At 37.7% G+C, this 13,710-nt stretch overlaps 1 protein-coding gene across 1 annotated transcript in view; it reads right to left on the bottom strand.

Moving 5' to 3' along the window:
• Positions 1 to 380: 380 nt before the first annotated feature.
• LOC139075425 (uncharacterized) overlaps positions 381 to 13,710 on the bottom strand; it is a 390,240-nt gene continuing 376,910 nt past the window's right edge. Inside the window, exon 6 of the mRNA XM_070571741.1 lies at positions 381 to 421. The gene's annotated coding sequence lies outside the window, so the exon portion shown is untranslated. The remainder of the gene's footprint in view (positions 422 to 13,710) is intronic.

Raw genomic sequence — 13,710 nt, forward strand, 5'->3', positions numbered from 1 at the left:
AAAAGAAAGTGTTCTTGGGCAAGTCACTGGTCAGGTATAAGCCTATAAAGTGAGGATTTCAGATTCGATCAGTGGCTTCAAGTGCTTCAAGGAGCCCTGTGGTTTCACAGAGGTAAGAAAATATTGAGGCATGAGACTTCGCTCAGATTGATTTTATCAGTCTTGGTTTCAGCCTGGACATCCAGATGTACAAATGCCTCTCCCTTGATTTGGTCTTGAAAATATTAGCCAAGACAAGGCCAAGGTTACCCACCAGTCTGCCCTCAGTCTATTTGATGCAGAGATCTCATGAAGCATAAGGAAATAAAAATTCAATCCCATAAGGAGCGGAATTTCAAGAGAGTTCAGATCGTTAACGAACGCCAGTGAGGTTTACTTACTTTCTTGAAGACTTGATTTCTAATTATATTCCTTCATGGAGCTAGTAAAAGAAAATGTAAATACAGTTTTAAAAGAGTTATATAAAACCAACGTCCATATAAAAAACCTGATCACAGCCTGGATTCCCAGACACAGTCAATAAGAGAACTGAAGTCCTGCTTTTGCCATAAAGAAAAAATTAATTTTTGGTTTACTTCACTGTGACAGTTGCTTTACAAGATTATTTATATGTGACTTTGTGGCAAGAAGGAAACATTCCAGCTCGCAGAGTGAATAGAAAGGTGTAGTCAAGGAGGGCATCCTGAACACAGTTTGAAACATTTGGCCAAGACAATACAGCCACTTAGCTAGGATCGCCTAGGAGAAATTAACTGACATAAACATATGTTCACTTGTGTTTATATCAAGTGAGGTTTAATATCTTTGGAAAATGGAAATTATACCATTTTCCTTCCCCTACTTTTGCTAATCAAAACCCACCAACATCATTTTTTAAGAGAGATCTCCTCACACATTTTTGGTGACTCGCAGAAGAGAAGCAGACCCAGAGAATTTGTAACTTTGAAAAGGATATGTATCAACTGGGCCAAGGATATTTTGGTTGCTCTTTCCTTAACAAGCCATTATCTAAGTCAGTGCTATCCAACAGAAATATAATGTGAGATACATATTTTATTTTAAATTTTCAAGCAGCCAGGTTAAAAAGTAAAAAGGCAAAATTAGTTTTAATAACATATTTTAACCTGACATATCAAAATATTACCATTTCAACATATAATCACTATCTAGTAAACTAAAAATAGGTGAACTGTGTGGTATGTGAATTATATCTCAATAAAACTATTAAAGTTATTGGTATAAAGAAGAATGTAAAACATTTCTAAGTCTTGAAAATCTTATGTGTATTTTATGCTTACAGCACATCTCAATTTAGACTTGTGACATACATTTCAAGTGTTTGATTGCCACACGTGGCCAGTGGCTACTGTATGGCTATGTGATTACATGATTCGTGTATACAATAATGACTTATGTGAAAGCACTATCGTGCATTAGGCTATCTCATTTTTAGCTCACCTCTCTATCTCATGACGTTCTCAGTAAATATATTTGAAATTGTCAGGACTTTATCCCCTCATCTTCTGTGTCACTCATGGAGGGAAAGAGAGAGGAAAGAGGAGAAAGCAGGAATTTCTTTTCTCTCTCTCTCAGCCTCTCTCCCTGGCTCTCCTTCTTTCTCTTAACCATCTGTTCCCATTGGCTGCCCTTGATGTATCTAGATTTATATTACCGTGTTACTGAATGGTTTACGTTTTTCTGTTCTTAGTTTACAAGCAGAGTAATGAAATGCTTTATGTTTTTCATTTCAAAAACTGTTTACCTACTGAAGGCATCATATTTTTCTATTCCAGTTATGTTAAGAGACGTTGAGGTATGGAAGTTTTCAACCACGGGGCTATGTAAAATTAGGCCACTTACTTGAGTTTCGGAGAGTCTTTCCAGTTCCTCACTGTGTCACAAAAGAAATTTAAAGACCAGTGAGAACGTTTCAGGAAAAAGAGAGAATAATTAATGACCTATCTTTCAGGAAGCAAAACAAATTCATTATTAGGAAAAGCAAAATCTCTGCATGGAACTGCCTCTTCTGTCAAAATCAGGGATTTTAAGACTCAAACAGATAACACCAGCCTAAGGATCACTGTGGGGAAACCACACACCCTCCCCTTATGAAATCCTACATCCTCACAATATTTCACACCTTCCAGAGGCAATGTTAACTCAATGACAAATCAATGCATATTTATTAAGCTCTATATTATGTACGTAACACTGTGCTGAAGATAAACCATCAAACAAGACAAACGTCATCCTGACCATTAAGGAAAACTGCAGTCCAGTAGGAAATTATTACTGTAATTTAGGGTTTGATGTACATTATGATGTAGAAGGATTAGGGCACGTTGGCTACATATCAAGGGGATGGAACCAGCCCAGTGCAGGGGGTTAATGAAGACCACTCCTAGCATAAGCTGAGCCTTAAAAGGTGTACCAGAGTTCCCTAAATGAGGAGCAAGTGTATGGGTGGGAGGGTAGAGAAGCATCCCAAATGGTGGACTAGCATTGGTAAAGCCTGCAGCTGCTGGTATGATGGTTCAGAGGAACCAAAAGGAGTCACAAAAGAGGGGACAGACAGAATGCGGGGCAGTGTGGTGGCAGGGATGTAACCCTGAAGACAGGGAAGAGCCCTGTAAACCACGATACAGCCTTTGGCCTTGACCCTGATTCTAACAGGAAGCTACTGAAGGGCTTTTGACGGAGAAAAGATCCAATTAGCTCTGCCATTAAAAAATCACTCTAGCCGCAGTGTGGAGAACAAATGAGAGAACAGGGATGGTTGCACGAAGACCACTTAGGTGCAGGGAGCCCAGTTAGGAAGCTAAAAAGGCCCTTGTTTTCAAGGCCTAAGCTCAGGTGGTAACTGGCTCCTAAGTGAAGGGAGCCTGCCAAGACATCGCATTTCGTCCACAGACCATTCTGAAAATTAGGCAATTGCATCTAAAAATCTGCATTTGCAGCATCTCGTGAAAGATAATCTTGGAAGCTGCAGGCTCACTTAAGTATCCAAAAGGAACCAGCTGAAGCTGAGTAGCACTAGCCTCTTTCAGGCAGGGCCTGGGACCCCCAGTTCTTCAAGGTCCCGACTTTGTCATGTCACTGCATTTCTGGCCAGTTCACTAGCCCCTCTAGATGCTGTAGTATTTCACCTCCGCTGGAGAACCGTCTAGTGATCAAACTCAAGATGGGGAGGAGTTGAAAGGGCCTGTGCTTCAAGGACTCAACCGGCGAGCAGCCCATCACTAGAGCTGACCAAGACTGGGCGAGGAGAGCTGAGGAGCCTCGTGGGCTCTGGCGTCCTGAGATGAGCTGAGAGGCTTGATTCGAGATGATGCAAGAAAGCAGCTGAACAGTAACATTTAGAACATGATTAGGCATGTTTATTACCGTACACTCCAGGTTTAACTTGAAAGACCATGGTCCAGTTATATCAATGGGAGTCCACTTTAAGCTGCTTCAAATAAAGACCTTTGATTTTATGGGGGGGAAAAAAAGAGATGTACTGGTAAGACAGATAAAAATATAGATGTCTAACAGCTGCCAGGACCACTCAGCTTCTTCTCCTAATTGGACAGACATTTTAGTCTCTTGAGGCTGGATAGAAACTTTTACATTCTTTGAAATAAGACAAGCCAGAAGTCATCTCAGTTTCTGGGTACTATGTTTGTGCATGGTCTGTGCGGCAGAGCAGCCATTCCAGCAAAAGAAAAAACAAAGTTTATGATTATGGGTTTTATGAAAGTGAAAGTGACACCATTTCCTAGACCCAGGTATGAAATAAATAGGCATTTTCTCCCTAAACCTTTCTTTTTATTTCATTCAAGCATATGTTTGGCATTAAGATAAAAGGTTTACAAAAGATCTAAGAAAGAGATGAGGCTCAGTAAATCATTTAACCTGGCAATAGTTCCTTGTGAATTGTATCTCCTTTAACATCTGAATGTAACTGCATTAAAAGACAGTAGAATTTCTCCCGGTTATTTTTTGGACAACTTGCAAATTGCAACATCAACAGATTTTGTAGGAGATTTAAGTTTTTCCCTTCTAGCCATTCATTTACTAATCTTTCTCCTCCTGTGTTCTCCTCTCTAATTTCCTGTCTCTGCATGATAAAGACAGTCAGCAACTTTTTTAAGTTAAATCATTAATTCAAAAAGTATCTTGAGAATTTGCTACATACCAGGCTGGTGCAAAGAAAGCTTGCTTTCTAGTAGGCGAGTGAAGCAAGCAATTAACAATTCCCAATTTAAAAGATGTTGTTATTGCTGTAAAAGAAGTATGCTATGGAAACACAGACAAGTCAGAGACAAATCAGATGTTGAGAGAGTCAGGGAAACTTTCATGAGACAATAGAGATTTTTTAGAAAAAAAGTTATCTAAAACTTGGCAATCAAAAGAGTGAAATGTGTTCTTTCAACGTTAAGACTTGGACATTGTTCACCAAGCTCATCCTAGGATTAGTTAACCCTCTCGGAGAATTCAGCGTTTGACTTTGCTGTTTACTAAGACACTGCTTGCTAATATGTAGACGAATGACTTGGAGAAAAGATCATTTCACGGTTACAGTTTCATTCCTCTGGAAGGCTAACCCGTTTTGTCTCAAATTCAAATTCATTTCCAAACAAATTTTGTGGTGGACCACAGATACTCTATTCCTTGAAATACTCTTTGATCTAGCTTTTCTATCTTCCTATTATTCTCATCCATTAATAAGTTGAATAAAACCTTTGACGCATTTTCATTCTATATTTGGATGAGAGTCATGTTCATACTTTTTTGAATATTATACTTTGACAAAGTGAGTCCTTAAGGATCAGTAGGCATCTGTCTGGAAGTCAAGGGGGATTCCTTCTTTTAAATGTTTTCTCTCAAAGAACTCAAGTACTGAGCAAAAAATAGAACAGTATGTTGAAATACAATAGTTCACTTCCTCACTCTCCCCAACACGGCTTCCCGAAAGCAGTCGATCATATTTAACTGGCTCTGTGCTTAATTCTCCAGTGGTGATCTCACTAATTCTCATGAGGCTTATAGCAATCTCTCATAATTGACCTTTTTAGGATATTATCTATTAACTCTCTCTATGAAATATGAAGATTTAGCTTATTCTTCCTCCCAACTTTATTTTATTCTTCTGTGGTTATATTTGTAACTTTAATGTATCTAAACTGTTGTCTTGTTTCATTAACCTCAAGGGAAAAAAAATCTCATTTCCCATTTTGTTAAAGATATTCATGCCTCCATCTTTTCTTCAGTTCTCCTTCCCTTGACTCTGTGTCTACCAATACCTGTCAACCTTGCCCTCACTTTCATTGTCATGGTTTATAATATTTTGTTAACTTGCTTGTGTGTTTGCTTTATAGATTGATTTATAGGTTAGAAAAGAGAGTTTATTATAACTGTATAAAGTGTTCATTGGAGAGCCAGGTAGTATACTACTATGGCATTTATTTCTCTTTGGACTCAATGTCATAACCCCCAAACCACAGCAATCAAATGGATTCTTTTTGTTGTTATGATTCTCAGTTGGACCATGGTTCCTTACATAGGCAGTGGTTGTTCTTGTCGAGTCTGTGGTTTCTAACTCTCTGTTCACTTTTTCTGGTTTTTAGTGAAGACACCCATGCTTTCTTCACAGCACATCACTTGGCTCCCTGGCAAAAGTCTCTCCATTGGTAGCAATCTGCACCATTTTTCTCCTTGAAGATAATCCTTCTTAGCGTCCTTGGACTTCTCTAAATTTGACCAAACACTTTCTAGACCTGTTGAACAGCTGTTTTCTTCAGCTTTTTGGAGGAGCTCTTCATTAATTTCATCGCTTCTTGGTATCTTTAAGAATTATTTCTTGAATTGCATTCTCAATTTGCAGGAATATATTCAGAAAAGGTGTATGAGAGGAGTAGATAGTTGATGCTTTAAAAAGCCTTTATCTTGGTCTCACTTAGAGTTTGGCTTAGAACTGAATTGTAGGCTCAAAATAGTTTTTCCTCAGAAGACACAAGAAACTGTTCCACTGTCTTCTTTACTCTACTGTTATTGATGACAAGTTTGATACCAGTTTAAAAATAACTTCTTTTTGTAGGTTTCCTTTCCTCCCTCTTCTAGAAGGTTTTAAGATCCTTTTATTCTTAGAATTTTGAAAATGGAAGGTGGTGCCTCAGGAACCTTTGTTTACTTCCCATTTATGTCAGTTGGCACCTATTGTATAAATTCAAACTATCGGCTCCCTTGAATATTTTGAAATTTCTATGATAAATCCACCCACTCCCCAAATTATCTGGTATCTCTGGAGGTCCTTTTAATGAGACGAAGGACCCCTGCATTCATCTACTATATTTGACTCTTTTTATTTCTACTAAATATTCTCTTTTCTGTGTCTTAGGAGATTTATACTTTTTCAGTCCTTTCATTAATTAAAAAAATACTTAATTTACAAGAGCTATTTCTCATCCTCTAATTGTTCCTTTTTTATACTGTTCTGTACTTGTTTTATGGATAGATTATCTTTTTTACTATTATCAAGGATATTGATAAGAAGGTTTTAAACATACTCTTCTGTCCCTGATATTATCTATTTTTGCAATAGTTTCACATCATTCATCAGTATTATTTGTCTTTCATGATTATGTTTTTCTCTCCCATGCAACTGGTTTTCTTCATAAATCTGATTGTCATTTTTTATTTGAGAATGAGGGAGTGAGGGGCCGGCCCCATGGCCTAGTGGTTAAGTTCAGTGTGCTCTGCTTTGGCGGCCTGGGTTTGGTTCCCGGGCTTGGACCTACACCACTTGTCGACGACCATGCTGTGGTGGTGACCCACATACAAAATAGAGGAAGATTGGCACCAATGTTAGCTCAGGGCAAATCTTCTTCAAGCAAAAAGAGGAAGATTGGGAACAGATGTTAGCTCAGGGCAAATCTTCCTCGGGAAAAAAAAAATGAGGGAGTGAAAGTTTTACTTATTAAGATGTAGAAGAACATGAATAAATCTCACTCCTGCTACAACTATAAGAACCAGCCAGATAAAACCAACACATAACTTTCTTTAAAGACATTGAAGAGTTGTTGATTCAAAGGAATCTAAAAGAATCAAACTCCAGAGGATGATTTCAGACTTAAGGGCAGTTGCTGAGGTTGGAGGTAAGGTGGGCAGAGCAACAAGCTGGCCTGAGAAGGACAACATTTGCTTAGACCAGGGGATATCGGTCAAATTTTTGATGAACCTGTAAGCTATTGTGTTGGACTGAAACTAGAAAAGCCCAAAACGCAAAAGTTAATTCTACGGTACTAAGAGTAAAAGTTAGAGTCATAACTCAGGAGAATATCATTGTGATTTTGAGTCAGGTAAAGATTTCTTAGGTAAGAGACAAAAAGCACAGATCATAAAATGAAAATGTGAATAAATTGGACTTCATCAAAATATAAACTTCCTGCCCTTCAGGAGTTCATTAAGACAATCAAAGTCAAGTAACAGACTGGAAGAACCTATTTGCAATATATAAAAGAAACAGAACTTATATCCAGAAAACTTAGAGCTCCTACAACTCAATAATTAAAAAGACAACACAATAAAAAAGTGGGGTACAAAACTTAAACAGACTCTTTACAAAAGATATACCAATGACCAACAAGCACAAGCTGAAGTGCTTAACATTATTAGCCAACAGGGAAATGCAAATTAAAACAAGAAGAGATATCATTTCACACCGATTAGAATGGTTAAAACTAAGAAGGCTAATAACACAATTGTTAGCAGAGGATAGAACAATTGGAATTGGATCTCTCATACATTACTCGTGACAGTATAAAGTGGGAATGAACTGCATTGGAGACCATTTGGTGGTTCCCTATTAAAAAAATACATACTAGGGGCTGGCCCCGTGGCCGAGTGGTTAAGGTCGCGTGCTCCGCTGCAGGCGGCCCAGTGTTTCGTTAGTTCGAATCCTGGGCGCGGACATGGCACTGCTCATCAGACCACGCTAAGGCAGCGTCCCACATGCCACAACTAGAAGAACCCACAACAAAGAATACACAACTATGTACCGGGGGGCTTTGGGGAGAAAAAGGAAAAAAAATAAAATCTTAAAAAAAAAAAGAAAAAATACATACTACCTCATGACTCAGAAATTCCACTCCTTGATACTTACCCCAAAGAAATTAAAGTCCACATAGAGATTTGTTCACAAATATTTTAATGGCCTGATTCTTAATATTCCCAAACTGGAAACAGCCCAGATGTCCAGCAAATAGAGAATGAACAAAAAATTATGATATATTCATACAGTGATGTTGGTAATAAATAGTGAATGAGGTACTAATACACACAGGAAGATGGATACGTCTCAAAACCATCATACGGAATGGAAGAAATTCGAGACAACAGAATCTATCATGTGAGACCGTTTATAAGAAGTATTAAAAGAGACAGAATGCTCTTTGTCTCAGATGCAAGAGGGAAACATTAAAACTGACTGAACTTTCTAGTGCTGGAACTTTCTAAATTTTGATTGTGCCAGTGTTACAGGAGTATATACATTTCTCAAAATTCAAACTAGACACTTAAAATCTATTATCTCAGGAAAGTTGATTATAAAAATGAATGGAGAGAGTGAGTTAACTATTTTATTGTAGGTGAAAGGTCCTCTGCTGTTTTCAGTGTAGTCATCTTACATAAGGCTTCAGACATAGACCCACCCATATTTGAGGCAAAATTCATGTATAGTCAAAGTGAACCTTGAAATGCCAGCAGAAAAGTGTCTAGTATTTCACAATAAATATATCACAAAGGTCTTTCTCTAGAGCAGAAATCAAACTGAACACAACAGGAAATAATTACTTTATGTATTTTTAATCTATTTTACACTAAACATCCTTAAATAGTCAAACTGCATTCAATACAGTGAGATGGTCACACTATGAAAAGCAGGAAGGAACAGAGACCTACTAAATTAGTGAATTTATTTCTCCCATCTCACTGTCAGTCTGGAATATGTTCCCATTGAGGAGAATGACAGATACTTAAATTATTTTTCTCAATGTTCTTATCAATCATATATGGTTGAATGAGACACGTTAAATGTACATACTATATAACACTTTTTTATTCAGGTCTATCTTACCACTAGGGTCTACTTATGAATATGATGGCTGCCTGGCTGGAGATCCTGTGGGTATGATAGAGCTAGAACACTGGCTGACTTTCTTCCAGGATGGCCAAGCAGGAAACTAATCTCAAGCTTGGGATGCCTTTGAAAGGCATAAGGGAAAAGATCTTAGGTGGACACCCATCCAACTGGACAGCTCACATTCTTCCCTTAGGAAACTCACTCAATGTCTTCAGAAAAGAGCCTTCCAGTTTGCTTTACCTGGGGGTAAAATGCTCTTCTCAGCTCTGTTAATGAGAAGCAATGGAGAAGAGAAGAAGCATCATTCACACCACAGGCAGATTTTTAATTAACCCTTTCCTTTTGCTCTTTTCCTCCTTTAGGCCCACACTTTCTCATATTTCCCAATTTTAGAGCCTCTATTCAGTGGTTTTCTCTGCTGTCTTTACTGAGCTACACTTTATAAATAAGAAAATTTATGTTTCCTTCATATATCTTGCAAAGATGTTTTGAAATATTATCTACTGCTTATCCCTCTCCCATTCTTTTCACTATTTGTAGTTTAACCAAAAAATATAGAGAAGGAAGTAACTCAAACATTTGCTTGAGTTAAATCCTACAGATTCAAGTAAAATCTCATATATCAATGTCTCGAATATCATTAAATGCCAAAAATTACTTTTGGTTGTTATTTATGTTTATAATCTCTCCTATTGGTCACGCCCTTGCTTATATGGAAACTTGGCCTGTCTTCCTATTTTATGGGTGTATTTTATCTCCTAGAGGAGAATGAGATTAGAGTCACAAACTACTTAAAATTAGGGTCACAATGCCTTATACATCACTCAGAAAGGCTTCCTAACTTTTAACCCATAGGTGGAGTTAAGTGGATCCAAACACATCCTGAAATTGTGTATAGACTATGTGTATTTACATGTGGTCATCTTTTTCTGAGAAGAAATTCTGTGATTTCATTATAGAAACTGATAGAATGTAATGTGATTGAAAGAAGATGTCAGAAAATTAGTGACCACAACGAATGGATTATATTTCTGTTTCTGAGGAAGGGAACTTTTATCAGCTTTATTGTGGTTATAAATCAATTTTTCATCAGACTTTTCTATATTCTTTGTTAGACCAATAGTAATGATATCAAAATATTATTTGTAGATAAGATACCACTTGTCAGAAATCAGAATTAAGAAGTCTCTGCCATTGAATCTAGCCTTCAGGAGTTTAAAGTATTTTGAAAATGCTCTGTTAAAAGAATAAGCGTTTTAAAACTCGAGAAATCTCCAGGGACACTAACATTGATTTATACTAAATTCAAACTATAGAAACAGCTCTTCATACATCCCACATGTGGTAAAATGTTGCAGAAGTGCCTCTTGGCTTCTGAAGTCTAATGGATCAAGTCTGGTAGCTTACTAACTTTCCCAAAATTCTAATATAAAACCCATAATCTCTCAAGAAAGGAGTTATGTTTTGGAGAGAAAGAAGGTAAGGGGTACCTAAATGTATTCATTTTGAAAGCAATCAGGTTCTGATCTTGGAAAGAGTAACTGGAAGCTCTGGAAAGAAAATCTTCCAGTCCAGAAATGGCAAGTAGGTCTTCCCTTCCATGCTAATATCGATTATTTCCTAGAGTGATGTGTTGGGAGGATTCTAGGACTCCTGAGCTGGGAGTGATTAGCGATGTCTGCCAAGGGCACAGGAAATGAGGGAGGTAGCACATCTGCTAGGTGTGTGCTAGTCAGAGTGATGAGAACTTACTAAGGGCTGCAAAGCACAGTGCAGTATAGGAAAGAAAGATAATAAGGGTAGATAATGTAGCTAAGAGGAAAATAAGGAAAGAAGACCTCTAAAATAGATTATTGTATCTATGGGAAAATCAGGACAAGCAAATAGAAACCAAAAACAAAATCAAGACAACCAAAAATAAAATTAAAAAATCCAAAAGGAATCAATAAACCAGGCAAAAATGACCTACCTGTTTTTTAAATGAAATCCATTTTGCAATATATTTAAGCCCCCTCTCCCCATTCCAATGTCTGTTGAGCACCTACTTTTTGCCAGGCAGAGCTGGGAAATAGAAGACACATTCATAAAAATGAGAATGTCTGTCTTGAAGAGCTTGTGTTCCCCCGAAGGAGACTGACTTATAAATACAATTAGAATGACCTCTCTTTATAATAAGTGTTATAATGCAAGTTTGAAAAAATTACAGTGAAGTCAAAAGGGAAGAAGTGACATATGGCTCAGAGGAGTCCCAGAAGGCTTTCAGTGAATTGGATCCTAAAAGATGAGGGATTTTTCAAAGTTTTTTAAGGCGGTGGGTAGGGAGGTGGGTAGGGATGGGCACTAGAGGCCAAGGACCTGCAGGCGCAAAGACGTGGTGACATAAAAGGACCTGGCATATTTCTGGAAAACTGGAGAAGTTCACTGCAGCTGTGGCCAGGATGGGAGTAGGGAGAGGGCAGGGAAACAGCAGAAAGAGATGATCCAAAAAGATAGAAAGGAAGGGGAAGATCGTGTGTTACACAGCAAGGTCTTTGGACACTTCTTCAGGCTGTGAGATGGTATAGCTTTCAAAGTGTTTTCACATTTATTCCCATTTGATGCTCAAAACAAATATACGGCATGGTCTTAGATTAACTCTGCAATCCAGGCTAAATATGAGGAAAATCCTGGCGTGAACATTTGAAAAAGTCACAGAATAGAAATGGCACAGTGGGAGAGGGCTTAGCAGCAAAGCAAAGGCCAAAAATAAGCAAGTTGACAATCTTTCTGAGACAATTTGTAGGTGTGAATTTCCAGTGTCTAGATTTTTAACCTATGTTATATTTGCCTGGTTATGAAAACAATATATGTCAAATGGCAGGAAAAGTTAAAATGGCCATTTTGTCATTGTCATTGGTGGTGGTAGTGATGAGGAGTATGTGTGTGTTTTAACCTGGCAAATAAGACCTAAATCTGTACAAGATTTTGAAGACAGCAATAACTCAGATTTTGTTAGTTTCAAAGGCCTTGGGTAAAATTCAGCCCTAGTAAACAAACAGACTGCAAAACATAATGCTCAAGGGGAGAAACACAAATCTTTTTCAGTAACTGTCAAAAGGAATCTATTGCTAAAAAGATAGCTGTTTGAATTAGAAACAAAAAATAAAGACAAAAAAGGTGCTACCACATTTAGAAGCAGAATCAAAGAACATTAAAGCAGGTACCCTTCAGTAGGTACGTCTTAGCACAAGATAAAACATCCTGTGAGTGCAGTGGGGCCCATTACCTGCATTTTAAGGGCCCAACTCAAAGATCAGAGAGTTTCCTATTCTACCATGGTGGCTTTAAGAAAGTTACTTCACCACTCTGTTCCTCAGTTTCCGCATCTGTAAAATAGCCTTATAAGAGCCACTCTTGGATGTAGAAAGAAAAAAAGGAGACTTCTAAAATATAGAAAGGGAAAAATTAGACTATACCCCAAATAAGAGTTTCTGAATGGTGGTCTAACATCTCACAGTATAAAGTACTAAAATTCAACAAGAAGTCTTCAATGGAATTTTTATAATTTCTTTAACTCATCAGTTTGGACCTTTATATTCCATGTTTGAATTGATCTTTACAGGTAATTGTCAAACATGTCCAGAGAATGTGACTGTATCACCATTAATTACTAGCTTATTTGAAATTAAAAGAAACTTACTATTTGCTGAAATCTAGGATATTCTCAGGCTTATATGATCCAAACTCCCATTTTACATAGAAGGAATTGAAATCCCAGAGTGGAGAGTGTCATGTGGATATCAAGTGGCACGTGTGGTAGAACCTGTGGCTCATGAGAAGTGCTCAGCATATACTAAATGAACAAAGAAACAAAAAGCCAGCTGTGGAAAGCGACACTGGATTCCCTAGCAAGATTCTTCTCCTTTCACAAGAAAGTGGTTCTGCTCATGCTTTCATGTTTGACACTAAGACATTTATTATCTGAGACAAAACTTCAACGCATGATGAATTTCAGAGGAAATTCAGTGAGGGCTGAAGAAAACCGTAAGAGAAGGGTCATCCTAAGACTTGGTAAGTTAGCCGCAGTTCTGCTGATGTGCTGGGAGGCACAGAAAGTATAAAAACCATTATTTCCACATCGAAAGGAAACACACAAGTGCAAAAGCAATCCACATGAATACTAACACTTGCATAAAACCAGCATGAGAAACACTTTACTGATGAGTAAGACCCCAAAGGGGAAACACATATTTGTACACACATACAACACATACACACACCACAAAACACACCCACCCTGACAGGATCTGAAGGGTTCTTCTCCTGAGCCACCCACTTTACCACACTTAGTGGTAATGAGCAGAAACAATGACAAAATCTATCCTCAAAAGCAGCTTTTTATTTCCCTCTGATAACATTTTTTGGAGGTAGGTAGAGATTTTCTACTTATATGTCAGGTTGGTAATAGACTGACTAATTTGCACTTTATGGGAACAGCCCTGTTAGCTTACGTATATTTGTAATATCTCTCTGGCTTTTAAATTTTACTATGGAAATTAAGACTTTAAAAAGCACAACTAAAATAAAGACTTAAGCCCAAGACTCCTGAA

The sequence above is a fragment of the Equus przewalskii genome, chromosome 13, assembly GCF_037783145.1.
Source record: "Equus przewalskii isolate Varuska chromosome 13, EquPr2, whole genome shotgun sequence".
Taxonomy (NCBI): domain Eukaryota; kingdom Metazoa; phylum Chordata; class Mammalia; order Perissodactyla; family Equidae; genus Equus; species Equus przewalskii.